We start from the raw sequence: 15,856 nt of genomic DNA, 5'->3' as shown, positions 1-15,856 counted from the left end.
ATGGCAGTGCAGATCTTGTGGGAGTGGCTAACCAGTGCTTTGTTTAACTTGAGGCCCTCTCCCCAAAAGGAAAGTCATGTTCTACACTGTTTTGGAAAGCCAGGAATGGAGACTGGATAGCTCAGAGACTAAGGGCAGAATCAAACACAACCGGCAAAAATTAATAAACAAACAAACAAACAAATAAGTGAAATAATTCCTAATGGTATGCTGTTATACTCATAGATTGGTGCCTTGTCCAATAATCATCAGAGAGGCTTCCTTTAGCAGCAGACCAGAGCTCCTGCAGAGACCCACAGCCAAATATATATATATATATATATATATATATATATATATATATATAGAGAGAGAGAGAGAGAGAGAGAGAGAGAGACAGAGAAAGAGAGACAGAGAGAGAGACAGAGACAGAGACAGAGAGACAGAGACAGAGAGAGAGAGAGTCTAAATTGGACATCTCCATCGGATCTCCCACTTCACAGAAGGAGGGGGCATTGTAGGAGACAGAGAGAATGGAGGACATCAGGAAAACATGGCCCACCAGATTAACTAAGCAGAACTCACAAGAGATTGAAGCAGCAAGAGTGGGGCAAGCATGGGTCTGCACCAGGCCCTTGGTGTACATGTGGTCAGTCTGTTGCTTGGTGTTTTTGCCTGCTTTAGAGACTCTTTTCCTCTTATTGGGTTGCCCTTGTCCAGCCTCGATATGAGGGCTTTTGGCTTGTCTTTTTTGTCCTCTTTGGATGTCTCCTGGAGGCCTGCTCTTTTCTAGAGAGGAAATGGGGAGGGGTGTAGATCTTGGGGAGAGGAGATATCTGGGGAAGCTGACAGAGTGGAGTGAGGGAAACTGTAGTCAGGAGAGAAGAACCTATTTTCAATTTCAAAAAAGAGAAAGAAAAAGAAAAGAAAATTCCATACACAATTTCAAAAAGAAAAATAAAATTGGTTAGATATTAGGTAGATTAAAAATGGAAACTATTTATTGTTTAAGCAATGTGTAAATATATTATCAGCAGAAGATTTAAACAATAATTTATCTAAATGCATTACGTAGATTGAACTAGAATGAAAATGAAATTATACAGAGGGCTTTAAATTTATCTATTTATGGGCCACATACCTGGAATTTAATTTTGATTAAATTGTTGCTTTGAATCTAGCAAAGAAAGGTCAGCACAACGATATTGAGAATGGGACTAAGACTGTTTCCTAATCTCATCTAGAGGATCAGAATTTATGCCATTGATGTTAATACTTTCATTTTTTAGAAAGGGAACACACCCAGAGTGATGAAACTGTCCAAAAGAAATCAGAATGTCACATTGAAGCCTGTGTAGATGAAACAGAGGAAACAACAACCCACTGACACCTGTGGAGATCTGCGGGCCTTTGGTGAAGAGAAGTTTTTTCTCAAATGATTTTGCAAAAGGTACAGCATGAATACATCTCTCAGCTTTTCTCACCTCCCTGTAGATGTCCTCTAGGTAAATTTAATCTCTCAATATCATCCTAATTAATAGGGGAGAAGGAGGTATCATGTAGAATAATTTGACTTACTCCCTGACTGAAGAATCCCTCCAGGCTCACACTGGTGTGTGGTGTCTTATGAGATTTTGGTCTATTGACATCAGGAGCTTCAACAGTGACAACAAGCACTGAGTCTGTACTGTAGTCACTAGCTACAGGACAGCTAGGACACCTTAGCATTGGTGGGGTTAATAAACCCTGATGTAAAACATGCTTCTGAACAACTGAAACTTAAGCAACAAAGAAATTTCTGTTCATTTGAGTCAAGTGGATGCTGTGGATGGTGGGCAAGCTTGTGCTGACTCTACTGCCTGACTGCAGCAGACAATATGTAGTCAAGGTTACCCCGCTGTGGGCAGATGAGCATAGTATATTTAATAAATGTTTCTAGTGCTTACATGCCAACAGTGGCAGAAGACAATAAATATCCAATGTTAGCAAAAAATGTCAATGATTCCAAATATTAGAACTAGCTTTTCCACCTTACCCTCTAAATCCTTTTGATTATGCTTTAGTTCATGTGAAAAGCAAGAAGACAAAGAGAAAGCGACATGGAAGGTGAGGACAGATGGATTTACAATGAACCTTGTGAGGTTTGAATCCCACCACTTGCACAAGCCTCCTAAAGGGGCCCTGAACCAATTATGGCCTCCACAGTTTGTTTGTTTGTTTATTTGTCTTTTTGTAATAAAGACAGCATTTGTTCTTACTCTTAAGTAAGCCACGGAATCCATAAAGCAGGAGATGAGGATGGGATCTAAACAGAAAATTGTGCTGTTTCCATGTCGAATTCTACAGACTTATTGAAACAAGAGTATTACTAGAGACCCATGGAATAGTCTGGGATTGCATGAAGAGAAATTGGAAGGTTGAAGGCTAGAAACTTGGGCTCCAACAGGTTAACCAATTCAGTTTTTTGGTCTAGAATAAAAGGAAGTGCAGGTTTCAGTTTTATACAGTGTCTTACATATAAATTTAGAAGGAAACAAGTCAACCTCGTTTCATATTTGCATCTTTGATATCAGAACTGGATTTTTAAGCCAATTTTAATGATAGAATCTTAGAGAGAAAGAAAAAAGGATGGTTTTAGTGCTTTACACACACATACATGTGCAAATACAAACATATTTCCTATTCAATTGAATCATGTTTAACTAAGGTGTTAAGAAGGTAAGCATTTCAGCAGGTCACTGCTGCCTCACTCTTTTAATCACAGAACTCAGGAGGCAGAGCTAGGCAGATCACTGTGAGTTCGAGGCCAGCCTGGTCAACAGAGTGAGTTCCAGGATGGGCTCCAAAGGTACAGAGAAACCCTGTCTCAAGAAACAAACAAACAAACACAAGTTAAGTGTTTCAAAGTGCCAAGAATAACTGATGGTTTAATGGTTTAATGCCAAGTCCTGAATAAGACATTTATACTGTCTGAGGCTCAGAGAACATGGTGGTAGAAGTAGAAAGAATGCAAGAGTCAGCAGGCAGGCAGCAAGACCATCTTTCATCACGACGCAGCTCTTCCACTCCAGATTTCACAGCTGCTGTGGGACTGCAGAAGTCTGGGTGTCACCAGTCAGTCACGGACAGGGGAAGGACTCTTGAGGCCCAGTTACTCCCACCTGAACAACAGATAGATTCTGGGAGAGAGAGGCCTCATTGTCTTCTGCTGTATGACACTGGTGAACCCACTAGGGCCCAATGGATAGTTCCAAACCCAGTTACACAGATGGCCTTGGATAAACTCAGTGGGCCAGAAAATGATACCAAAGACATGAATTCAGAACGTGAATTTGGAGGGGGATGATTCACAGAGGGGGTAGGAGATAGAAAAAAGTGTCTGTTGGGTGATGATAACAATGAATGTATGAAGTTGTCAAAACATAGTTGATTAATAATTAAAATTTCTAAAAATATATAATTAAATGTAATTTTCCCCCTTAGAAACACGCCTTGCTCTAAAAATTGTTTAAAGTAAAAGTTTGCATATTTTGCCTTAGATTGAGGTACTATAGTGAAACACTTTGAGCTAAATAAATGGCATATTCTGATGTCATTGAGAAAACAGCCATGTTGCAAATAAAGGAAGCCTGCACAGGTAGGTATTGCTGATGCATATGTCACCTGTTAATAAAAACCTTGCTTTAATTTATAATGAATGGAAAGGGTAGAAAAGCCCTACAAAGAAGAAAAGCATAAAGCAGCAAGCTGTGATGTTAGCAGTAGGAGAAATTGAGCATAATGAAGAAGAAAGCAATTTTAGCTGAAATGAAAACACAACGAACCTTCAAGCTTGGAGAGTAGTGTCCTATTTTATTCAGCTATAATACTTTTGTTTTCTTATTTATCAGAATACCCATGCCGTAATCTGCCCTCACTCGTTAAAACCATCTCATCTTTGATGTGAACTATGTCGCCTTTTCTTCTCAGAACATTGCACCCTCAAGTCACATTTGTGACACTTCTGGTTGCATCACAAACTCCTTGGAATACACAACGCTATTGAATTGGATTCCCATTTGGATCTTTTCCAGAGCCGTTGCTTTGAGAGTGGCTCACAAAACATCAATTGGCACAGGCTGGTTTAGCTCTTAGTTTTCCTGTTGATGGTAAGCATGTGGAAGCATCAAGAATGTAAGTATAATGTCATTTCTCTGTGCAGACAGATTGCATTGCATATAATGCAGCCTTTATCCTCAGTTATACACAAAGCTTTCAACATTGCAGTAGACATGTCTATCATGGCTCATGATGGATAACTCATAACCGAGGACTGAAAATAAAAGGCAGAGATGGTCACACGCTTTCACCAGTTGGCCACAACAGTAAGTCTTGTCTTTAATGAGGTTTTAAAGTGACTAATTTGATTTAAGGATTTAATATTCTTTTTATATAGAATGCCATTTATTTAGCTTAAAACTTTCACTTATAGTACCTTAATCTGAGTCAAAAATATGCAAACTTTACTTTATACATATATAAATATTATATAAAATATATAATATATAAAAATATTCTTTTTATAGATATCTTCTTATTATCTCAGATGAAGATATCTTTGAAACTAATATAACTCAAAGAAAAACAGACAGTAGGCATTTTGGAGACAGTGTGTCAGAAGATTGTGGAACATGTTCCAATTCAACTTATGAAGGAAAGATTTAAATATTATGCTTCTAAATAAATACCTGGACTTAATACCAAAATCCCAGTGATGTTTCATACACAAAAAAGTTTGCAGGCTGTATTTACTTATATAACATAGTCATATAACATAGTCAATGTGGCCTTATGTAACTGGATTGTAATGAAACTGCCTACTCATTTTCCCATGTTATATTATATGAAATCCCAATTCTGGAGTACTTGCATATCCTTATAGTCTCCAGATGTTGTGAAAGGTAGTGCTTGAAGCCCAATGGTTTCTGCTTTCTTTCTTTCAAAGCTGTTGAATGTAATACACAGTTAGGTCATCTAGAAACTTGGTTATGCTTCCTTGACTTGTGTCTTCCTCTTCATCACATGAAACAGAGCTGCTTTGATTTCCCTCCAAGATTCATCTGAATAAAGAGTTTAAATATGAGACATAGCTAAGCTTTGGAGTCAGAATTGGAAGTTGTTTTGTGGTATTTCACAGGAATAAACAAAAGATAAATGACTAGCATCACAGTCCTTGTTTTAAATTTCCTCTCCTACTCATACACTTCCTTTTCCACTGAAAGCTGCTAAAAAGAGACCATGGATGTATTTTCACTTTATTATACACAATAATTAACCCCTTAGAGCATACTAATTCTCTTGATTGATCTTTTCATAAAAAATACTTATAACTTTATTTCAAAAGTATCCACCTGCTCCATTTTTCTAAATTTTTCATGATATCACAGCTTTGACTAGCTGAACAAAGCTGCACAGGGAAACATTTCTCACTGAGAGCAAAGCCTTCATGAGAGGGAAGACTTGCTGTTTTATTTTGGTTTTTAATAACATAAAATTCTCTGTTATATTAATATAAATTTTCATATCATCCTACAGAACAGAGCACATGCATATGTTTTGAGAGATTTGCATTACTTAGCCACATGTGGGAAAGCTCTCTTGCAATTTTGGGGCCTGATCTGAAGCAAACTGACAATCTTTAATTAACACTAATAGTTTAAATCATCCATTCAATGAATTAATTTCCAAACATTTTACCCAGCATATATGAAGTATTTTTGTAGAGAAAGTTACAAGTAACACACTAGACATGGGATATGCTTTTAAAGAAACATTTATTTGAATAAACAGAATGAAAAATACTCTATAATTTTATGTAGTGTCGAGCTATGATAACATAATGATATGGGATGTGGGAGGGTGATAGTCTTGTATATGAGAGAGAGGTAACAATTTGCATGTACTTCATTTAGAACAAATGATCAAATATGGAAATGATCAGAAATAAAGGAAGAACAAGTATGGACAAAATGTGTCAGTTATGGGTAGAAAGACTTACAGAAGTTGGGGAGAAGTAAGGTCAAAGCAAGTTAAGACCCAATAAAAACTGTTTAAAAAGAATGTTAGCCACATGTATTTTATATTTCATTTAAGGTATAAATTAATATTTTTGGATAGTTCTAGGCAAAGATAGTGCAAAATAATATCATTTATATTTTTAAACAAGTTATCTATGATAAACCATAGTAGGGGAAACTGGGGACAGTTAAGTATCTGTTAGTACACCAGGGAATTGTCTATTAGGCTGAATTAATTTGACATATTGAAACAGAAAATAGCATTCAAAAGCATATGAATAAAGATCCTAATTTGTATTTCTGATTATATTTATTGTCATCTGTGCTATAGCCCATATTTCTGCTGTGATATGTTCTCCAGGATTCCTACATATGAGTTACTATTGTACCTTAGAAATGTTTTCATAACACAATACAAGTAAATCTTATGTTTTTATTATCACAATTCTTAAATTAATGGAATATTGGCAGAAAGATACAGAGATTTAGGATGGACTATGAATCATACTATCGGTATCTATTATAACTTTTAACCAGAATTTAATTAGTATTCATTCTTCATTAAGTTTTACAGGGCGATTCATTGGAATAATAACTTTGAAGTAGGTATTAAGAATCATTTTTTTTATTAAATTATAAAAATTTCCATTTCAGCCCCTCCTCCCAACACCCTCCTACTCCCCCCACTCCCTCTCCTCCTCCCTCTCCATTCCTTAGAGCAGTCAGGGTTTCCTGCCCTGTGGGAAGTTCAAGTTCCTCCCCCCTCCCTCCAGGTCCAGGGAAGGTGAGAATCCAAACAGACTGGATCGCCAAAATCCAGTATATGCAGAGGAAGCAAGTCCCAGTGTCAGTGTCAATGGCTTTTCAGAAAGGCTCTGGGCCAGCCACATTCAGAGAATCTGGTTGGATCACGTCCTCGTTCAGTCCCAGTCCAACTGGCCTTGGTGAACTCTCATTATATCAGTCCCCTTGTATCAGTGGGTGCTTGCATCCCTCGTAGTCCTGATTTCTTTTTTCATTTTCTTCATCCTTCTGGTCCTCATTTGGACCGTGGAGTGCTCAGTCCGGTGCTCCAATATGGGTCTCCGTCTGTATTGCCATCCAACGTCGGATGAAGGTTCCCTCTGATCTTGCCTTCCTTGCTCACGTTCTCTTTCCTTCTGCCTCTCATTTGGACCTAGGGAGCTAGGTCCAGTGTTCCAACGTGGGTCTCCGCCTCCATCTCCATCCATCGCCAGATGAGGGTTCTATGGTGATACGCAAAATATACATCAGTATGGTTGTGGGCCAAGGCCGGTTCAGGCACCCTCTCCTTTGTCCAGAGAACCATCTGGGGATCTCTCCTTGGACCTGGGATCCCCTTTATAATCAAGTCTCTTGTAAACCCTAAAATGACTACCTTAGTTGAGGTATATACTTGCCTGATCCCATATCCATCCTTCCTCCCTCCCCTCCATCACAGTTCCCCGATCTTTCCCCATTCCTCCCCTACTCCCTTCTCTCTAACCCTCTCCCCTTCCAACAGCCCCCCTACCCATCATGCACCCGAGGTTACCTGGCACTCTTGTCCATTTCCAATCTCCAGGAGGATAGCTACATGTTTTGGTCAGGTTCACCTTCTTATATAGCTTCTCTAGGATCACGAATAATAGGCTCAAAGACCTTTAATTATGGTTAGAATCCACTTATGAGTGAATACATACCATATTCCTTTTTTTGGGTCTGGCTTACCTCACTCAGTAAAGCGTTTTCTATTTCCATCCATTTGCATGCAAAATTCAAGATGTCATTGCTTTTTACCGCTGAGTAAAACTCTAATGTGTATATGTTCCACACCTTTTTTAACCATTCTTCTATTGAGGGGCACTTAGGTTGTTTCCAGGTTCTGGCTATTACAAATAGTGCTGCTATGAACATAATTGAACAAATGCTTTTGTAGTATGTTAGGGCATCTCTTGGGTATATTCCCAAGAGTGGAATTGCTGGGTCTTGAGGGAGGTTGACTCCCAGTTTCCTGAGAAACCGCCACACTGATTTCCACAGTAGCTGCACAAGTTTGCATTCCCACCAACAATGGATGAGTGTTCCCCTCATTCCACATCCTCTCCAGCATAGGCTATCATTGGTGTTTTTGAGTATGGCTATTCTGACAGGTGTAAGATGATATCTCAAAGTTGTTTTGATTTGCATTTGCCTAATCGCTAAGGAGACTGAGCATGACCTTAAGTGCTTTTTAGCCATTCGAAGTTCATCTGTTGTGAATTCTCTGTTCAGTTCAGTACCCCATATTTTAATTGGGTTAATTAGAGTTTTAGTGTCTAGTTTCTTGAGTTCTTTGTATATTTTGGAGATCAGACCTTTGTCTGCTGAGGGGTTTGTGAAGACCTTTTCCCAGTAAGAAGGTAGCCTTTTTGTCTTACTGACAGTGTCCTTTGCTTTACAGAAGCTTCTCAGTTTCAGTAGGTCCCATTTATTTATTGTTTCTCTTATTGTCTGCGCTCCTAGGGTTCTGCTAAGGAAGTGGTCTCCTGTGCCTATATCTTGTAGACTACTTCCCACTTTCTCTTCTATCAGGTTCAAAGTGGTCGGATTAATGTTGATGTCTTTAATCCATTTGGACCTGAGTTTTGTGCATGGTGATAGATATGGATCTATTTTCATTCTTCTACAGGTTGACATCCAGTTATGCCAGCACCATTTGTTAAAGATGCTATCCTTCTTCCATTGTATAGCTTTAGCTCCCTTGTCAAAAATCAGGTGTTCATAAGTTTGTGGGTTAATACCCGGGTCTTCTATTCGATTCCATAGGTCGACTTCTCTTTTGTTATGCCAATACCAAGCTGTTTTCAATACTGTTGCTCTGTAATAGAGTTTGAAGTCAGGGATGGTAATGCCTCCAGAAGTTCCTTTATTGTATAAGATTGTTTTGGCTATCCTGGGTTTTTTGTTTTTCCATATAAACTTGATTATTGTTCTCTCAAGGTCTGTGAAGAAGTTTGATGGGATTTTGATGGGAATTGCATTGAATCTATAGATTGCTTTTGGTAGAATTGCCATTTTTACTATGTTGATCCTCCCAATCCAAGAGCAGGGAAGGTCTTTCCATTTTCTGGTATCCTCCTCAATTTCTTTCTTCAAAGACTTAAAGTTCTTGTCAAATAGGTCTTTCACTTCCTTGGTTAGAGTTACCCCAAGATATTTTATGCTATTTGTGGCTATCATGAAAGGTGATGTTTCTCTGATTTCCCTCTCTGCTTCTTTATCCTTTGTGTATAGGAGGGCAACTGATTTTTTGGAGTTGATCTTGTATCCTGCCACATTACTAAAGGTGTTTATCAACTGTAGGAGTTCTTTGGTAGAGTTTTTGGGGTCTCTTATGTACACTATCATATCATCTCCAAATAACTAGAGTTTAAGTTCTTCCTTTCCAATTCGAATCCCCTTGATCCCCTTATGTTGTCTTATTGCTATTGCTAGAACTTCAAGCACTATATTGAAGAGGAATGGTGAGAGTGGACAGCCTTGTCGTGTTCCTGATTTTAGTGGAAAGGCTTTGAGTTTCTCTCCATTCAATTTGATGTTAGCTGACAGCTTGCTGTATATTGCTTTTATTATATTTAGGTATGATCCTTGTATCCCCAGTCTCTCTCACACCTTTATCATAAATGGGTGTTGAATTTTGTCAAATGCTTTTTCAGCATCCAATGAAAAGATCATATGGTTTTTTTCTTTCAGTTTATTTATATGATGGATTACATTGATAGATTTGCGTATGTTGAACCAGCCCTGCATCTCTGGGATGAAGCCCACTTCATCATAATGGATAATTTTTCTAATGTATTCTTGGATTCGGTTTGTCAGTATTTTATTGAGTATTTTTGCGTCAATGTTTATGAGTGATATTGGTCTCTAATTCTCTTTCCTGGTTGTGTCTTTGTGTGGTTTTGGTATCAGGGTAACACTAGCTTCATAAAAAGAGTTTGGCAATGATTCTTCTGTTTCTATATTGTGAAATACATTAAGGAGTATAGGTATTAGCTCTTCCTGGAAGTTCCGGTAGAATTCTGCATTGAAACCATCTGGTCCTGGGCTTTTTTTGGTAGGGAGATTTTTAATAACAGCTTCTAATTCTTCACGACTGATAGGTCTATTTAGATTGTTCACCTGGTCTTGGTTCAACTTTGGTATATGGTACTTATCTAAAAAAAATGTCCATTTCTTTTACATTTTCCAACTTTGTGGCATATAAATTTTCGTAGTAAGATCTAATGATTCTCTGAATTTCCTCTGTGTCTGTGGTTATGTCCCCCTTTTCATTTCTGATCTTATTAATTTGCATGTTCTCTCTCTGCCGTTTGATTAATTTGGATAGGGGCTTGTCGATCTTGTTGATTTTCTCCAAGAACCAGCTTTTTGATTCATTGATTCTTTGGACTGTTTTCTGTGTTTCTATTTTGTTGATTTCAGCCCTCAGTTTGATTATTTCCAGTCTTCTACTCCTCCTGGGTGAATCAGCTTCTTTTTTTTCGAGAGCTTTCAAGTGTGCTGTTAAGTCTCCAATGTGTGTTTTCTCCGTTTTCTTTAATTGGGCACTTAGTGCTATGAACTTTCCTCTTAGCACTGCTTTCATAGTGTCCCATAGGTTTGAGCATGTTGTGTCTTTATTTTCATTAAATTCAAGGAAGACTTTAAATTCTTTCTTTATTTCTTCCTTGACCCAGGGGTGATTCAGTAGTTGACTGTTCAACTTCCATGAATTTGTTGGCTTCCTGGGGGTAGCACTGTTCTTGAATTCTAACTTTAATCCATGATGGTCTGAAAAGACACAGGTGGTTACTAATATTTTTTTGTATCTGTGGAAGTTTGCTTTGTTACCGAGTATGTGGTCAATTTTCAAGAAGGTTCCATGAGCAGCAGAGAAGAAGGTATATTCTTTCCTATTTGGGTGGAATGTTCTATAGATAACTGTTAAGTCCATTTGATTCAATACCTCCAATAATTTTCTTATTTATCTTTTAGGTTTCTGTCTGATTGACCTGTCCATTGGTGAGAGAGGTGTGTTGAAGTCTCCTACTATTAGTGTGTGTGGTTTGATGACTGCCTTGAGTTCTAGAAGTGTTTCTTTTACATAAGTAGGAGGCTTTATATTAGGGGCGTAGATATTCAGGATTGAGACTTTCTCCTGATGAATTATTCCTGTTATGAGTATAAAATGTCCATCTCCATCTCTTCTGATTGATTTTAGTTTGAAGTCAATTTTGTTGGAAATTAGAATGGCCACACCTGCTTGTTTCTTAGGTCCATTTGCTTGAAAAACCTTTTCCCAACCCTTTACTCTGAGTAGATGTCTGTCTTTGTGGTTGAGGTGTGTTTCTTGTAAACAGCAGAATGTTGGATCCTGTTTTCGTATCCAGTCTCTTAGTCTGTGCCTTTTTATAGGTAAATTGAGTCCATTAATATTAAGTGATATTAATGACCAGTGGTTGTTGATTCCGATTATTATTATTTTTTGTTTGTTTGATCAATAGAGTTTGTATGTGTCCCTTCTTTGAGTTAAGCTCATGAAGGGTCGCTAGATGTCTGAGTTATTGTAAGCAGTGCTGGCAATGTTGGATTTCTTGGGTTGCGATTTTCCTTCTATTACTTTCTGTAAGGCTGGGTTTGTGGCTACGAATTGTTTAAATTTGTTCTTATCCTGGAATATTTTGTTTTCTCCATTGATAGTGAATGATAGCTTGGCTGGGTATAGTAGTCTGGGTTTGCAACCATGGTCTCTTAGTTTCTGCAGTACCTCTATCCAGGACCTTCTGGCTTTCATGGTTTCCATAGAGAAGTCCGGTGTAAGTCTGATAGGTTTACCTTTATAAGTTACTTGCCCTTTTTCCCTTGCAGCTCTTAATATTCTTTCTTCAATCTGTATGTTTTGTGTTTTGATTATTATATGGCGAGGGGAGGTTTTTTTTTTGATCCAGTCTATTCGGAGTTCTGTATGCTTCTTGAACCTTCATAGGAATATCATTCTTTAGGTTGGGAAAGTTTTCTTCTATAATTTTGTTGAATATATTTTCTGGGCCTTTGATCTGCAGTTCTTCTCCTTCTTCAATCCCTATTATTCTTAGATTTGGTTTTTTTTATTGTGTCCCAGATTTCTTGAATGTTTTGTGATGAGAATTTGTTGGATTTGCTGTTTTCTTTGATCAGAGCATTTATTTTCTCTATGGTATCTTCAGACCCTGAAATTCGTTCTTCCATCTCTTGTATCCTATTGGTTATGCTTGATTCTGTAGTCTCTGTTCGTTTACCTAGATTTTCCATATCCAGCCGGCCCTCGTTTTGTGTTTTCTTCATTGCCTCAATTTCAGTTTTCAATTCTTGAACTGTTTCCATTACCTGTTTGATTGTTTTTTCTTGGTTTCCCAGTGTATCATTCATGGATTTACTCATTTCTTCGATCTTTTTGTTATATTTCTCTTCCATTTCTTTACTCACTTCTTCAATCTTCTTGTTATACTTCTCATCCAGTTCTTTAAGGGAGTTATTCATATCCTGTTTAAGGGACTCTATTGCTTTCATAATGGCATTTTTTTCCTGCTTCTTCTGAATTAAGAGGTTCACGTCCTTCTATTGTAGGGTCATTTGGGTCTGGTGTTTTTTTATGTTGTTTTTTAGATTGTTGGAGGAGTTCTTGCCTTGGAGTCTGCCCATCTCTTCCTTCAAATGCTCTCTATTGGATCTTCTAGTACCAGGTCAGGTTCCCTTGTTGGGCAGGGACTTCACTGACAGAAGGCCTACCTTTCCTCAGGCAGTCTATTGAAACACAGGCACTCCCTACTACCGGGTTGCACTCACAACCCAGGCCCAGCGAGCAAGGTAGTTGCTCTGGGGAGATCTTGCGGCCCTAGAGGGAAGGGGGGAAGAGAGGAAGGTGTGCCTGAATAAAGGCTGGGACAGGAGAGCTCTGCAGGGAGGAGCCACAACTGCAGGGTGACCAGAAAGTCAAGGGGGGCGGGGAAAGTCTGAATTCCTCCTAGCCGAAGCCCTCGGGCCAGGAGAAAACTCACCCCTCCTCCATTGGGTGCCTGCTATAAGTTCACTCTCTCTTGCTGGCCAGGAATGTGAATGAGCTGAGACAGGGCTTGCCTGTCTTCAGGCAGGCTCTCAAAGCACTGGAACTGCCCCTGCCAGACTGAGCCCACAGCCCAGGCCCAGAGTGCAAGGGAGCAGCTCTGGGGAGATCTTGTGGATCCAGACGGGGGGGGGCAGAGAGGAAGGTGTACCTGGATAAAGGCTGGGACAAGATTCGGGAGAGCTCTGCAGGGAGGAGTCGCCTCTGCCGGGTGACCAGATTGTCGAGGGGGGCGGGGAAAGCAAGAATCATATTTTTAAACAGAGCTATAGTTATATATGTGATTTGAAAGATTAAGTGATCAATAACATTATTTTTGCTTGAATATTACATGATATATTTATCTGTACTTGCAATTGAAGAAGGATGCTTAAAAGAAATCCCACGTTAGCTCAGAATTGAGTATAATAGAGGGTTATTTATTTAGGGGTAGACTCACAGATCAAAATCCTCTGATGGAATGTGTAACAGCAACCAAATCCTGCAGCCAGAAAAGTGTCTGGACACTGGCTTTACATTGGCATATATAGTATATGAGGCCACACCCAAATGGGCAGGTAAATTAAAGGTTACTGGCAGTAGGAATTCCTACAGCACCTCCCCCCTTTGTTAACATAAGAGAGTTCTAAGCTTAATACAAAATTATATACAAGAAGAACAAATATCAGGTATAAAATTAGAATTACAACCAGTATAAACAATATCAAACAAGAAATGTGATAAATGCTTTAATAATTATCCCATCCTAAAGAGTTTCAGTCTTATATAATTAATAGCTTGACCAAGTCATGAGAGGAAAGTAACTACAACCATCTAGTCTTCAAGGCCAATGAAGACCAGAGAAGGAAAATAATATTACTTGAGCAAGCAGAAAGTGCAATCAAGCAATTTCCAAAATGTGCAACAAATAACAGAGACAACTGGCTACCTGAACAATCACCCAAAGTCTCAATTGCAATGTTGGAGCAACCAACTTTGGCTAAGGTATAGAGTAACTGACAGATCATTTTCAGAGGCAGGAAATTTCTCAAAACTGTTTTACCTTGTCTTGACAAAATTTGACAGTCTTTTCTTGTATCCTGCTTGATCTGCCTGTACATTGTGCATTTTGTCAGTGGTACATACATGGGCAGTTTCTTGCCCAAAGGCCAGGCTTTTTTTGTTTGTTTGTTTTCATTTTTATTATTTTTTTAAATTTATTTATTTGTTTGTTTATAAAAATTTCCACTTCCTCCCCTCCTCCCATTCCCCCCAACTCCCTCTCCTCCTCCCTCTCCAGTCCTAAGAGCAGTCAGGATTTCCTGCCCTGTGGGAAGTTCAAGTTCCTCCCCTCTCCCTCCAGGTCTAGGAAGGTGAGCATCCAAACAGACTAAGATCCCAAAAAGCCAGTACATGCAGACAAAACAAGACCCAGTGCCATTGTTAATGGCTTCTCAGTCAGCCCCCATGTCAGCCACATTCATAGACTCCGGTTTGATCACATGCTTGTTCAGTCCCAGTCCAGCTGGCCTTGGTGAGCTCTCATTAAATCAGTCCCCTTGTATCAGAGGGTGAACGCAACCATCGAAGTCCTGATTTCCTTTTTCATGTTCTCCCTCCTTCTGCTCCTCATTTGGACCTTGGGGACTCAGTCCAGTGCTCCAATGTGGGTCTCCGTCTCTATTTCCATCTATTGTTAGATGAAGGTTCCCTCTGGTCCAGCCTTTCTTGCTCACGTTCTCCCTCCTTCTGCTTCTCATTTGGACCAAGGGAGTTAAGTCCAGTGTTCCAATATGTGTCTCTGTCTCTATCTCCATCCATCGTCAGATGAAGGTTCTATGGTAATATGCAAAATATTCATCAGTATGGTTATGGGCCAAGGCCAGTTCAGGCACCCTCTCCTCTGCTGCCCAGGGAACAATCTGGGGACCTTTCCTTGGGCCTGGGAACCCCTCCAGAATCAAGTCTCTTGCAAACCCTAAAATGGCTCCCTTAGTTGAGATATATATTTCCCTGCTCCCATATCCATCCTTCCTCCCTCCCCCATCCCATTCCCGCAAGCCATCCCCAATCCTCCCCCTCTCCCTAACCATCTTCCCCTACTTCCATCCCCCCACCCCCCATGCACCCGAGTTTGCCTGACACTCTTGCCTAGTTCTAATATCCTGGAGGATAACTATATGATTTTCTTCAGGTTCACCTTCTTATTTAGCTTCTCTAGGATCACAAATTATAGACTCACAGACCTTTAACTATGGCTAGAATCCACTTATGAGTGAGTACATACCATATTCCTCTTTTTGGGTCTGGGTTACCTCACTCAGTAAAGCGTTTTCTATGTCCATCCATTTGCATGCAAAATTCAAGATGTCATTGTTTTTTACCACTGAGTACAACTCTAATGTGTATATGTTCCACACCTTTTTTAACCATTCTTCTATTGAGGGACACCTAGGCTGTTTCCATGTTCTGTCTTTTACAAATAGTGCTGCTATGAACATAGTTGAACAAATGCTTTTGTAGTATGATAGGGCATCTCTTGGGTATATTCCCAAGAGTGGAATTACTGGGTCCTGAGGGAGGTTGACTCCCAGTCATTCCACTAAAATCAGGAACACGACAAGGCTGTCCACTCTCTCCATTCCTCTTCAATATTGTGCTTGAAGTTCTAGCAATAGCAATAAGACAACATAAGGGGATCAAGGGGATTCAAATT

Source organism: Myodes glareolus, chromosome 4 (assembly GCF_982192425.1).
Source record: "Myodes glareolus chromosome 4, mMyoGla1.1, whole genome shotgun sequence".
Taxonomy (NCBI): Eukaryota; Metazoa; Chordata; class Mammalia; order Rodentia; family Cricetidae; genus Myodes; species Myodes glareolus.
This window is presented reverse-complemented; position numbering follows the sequence as displayed.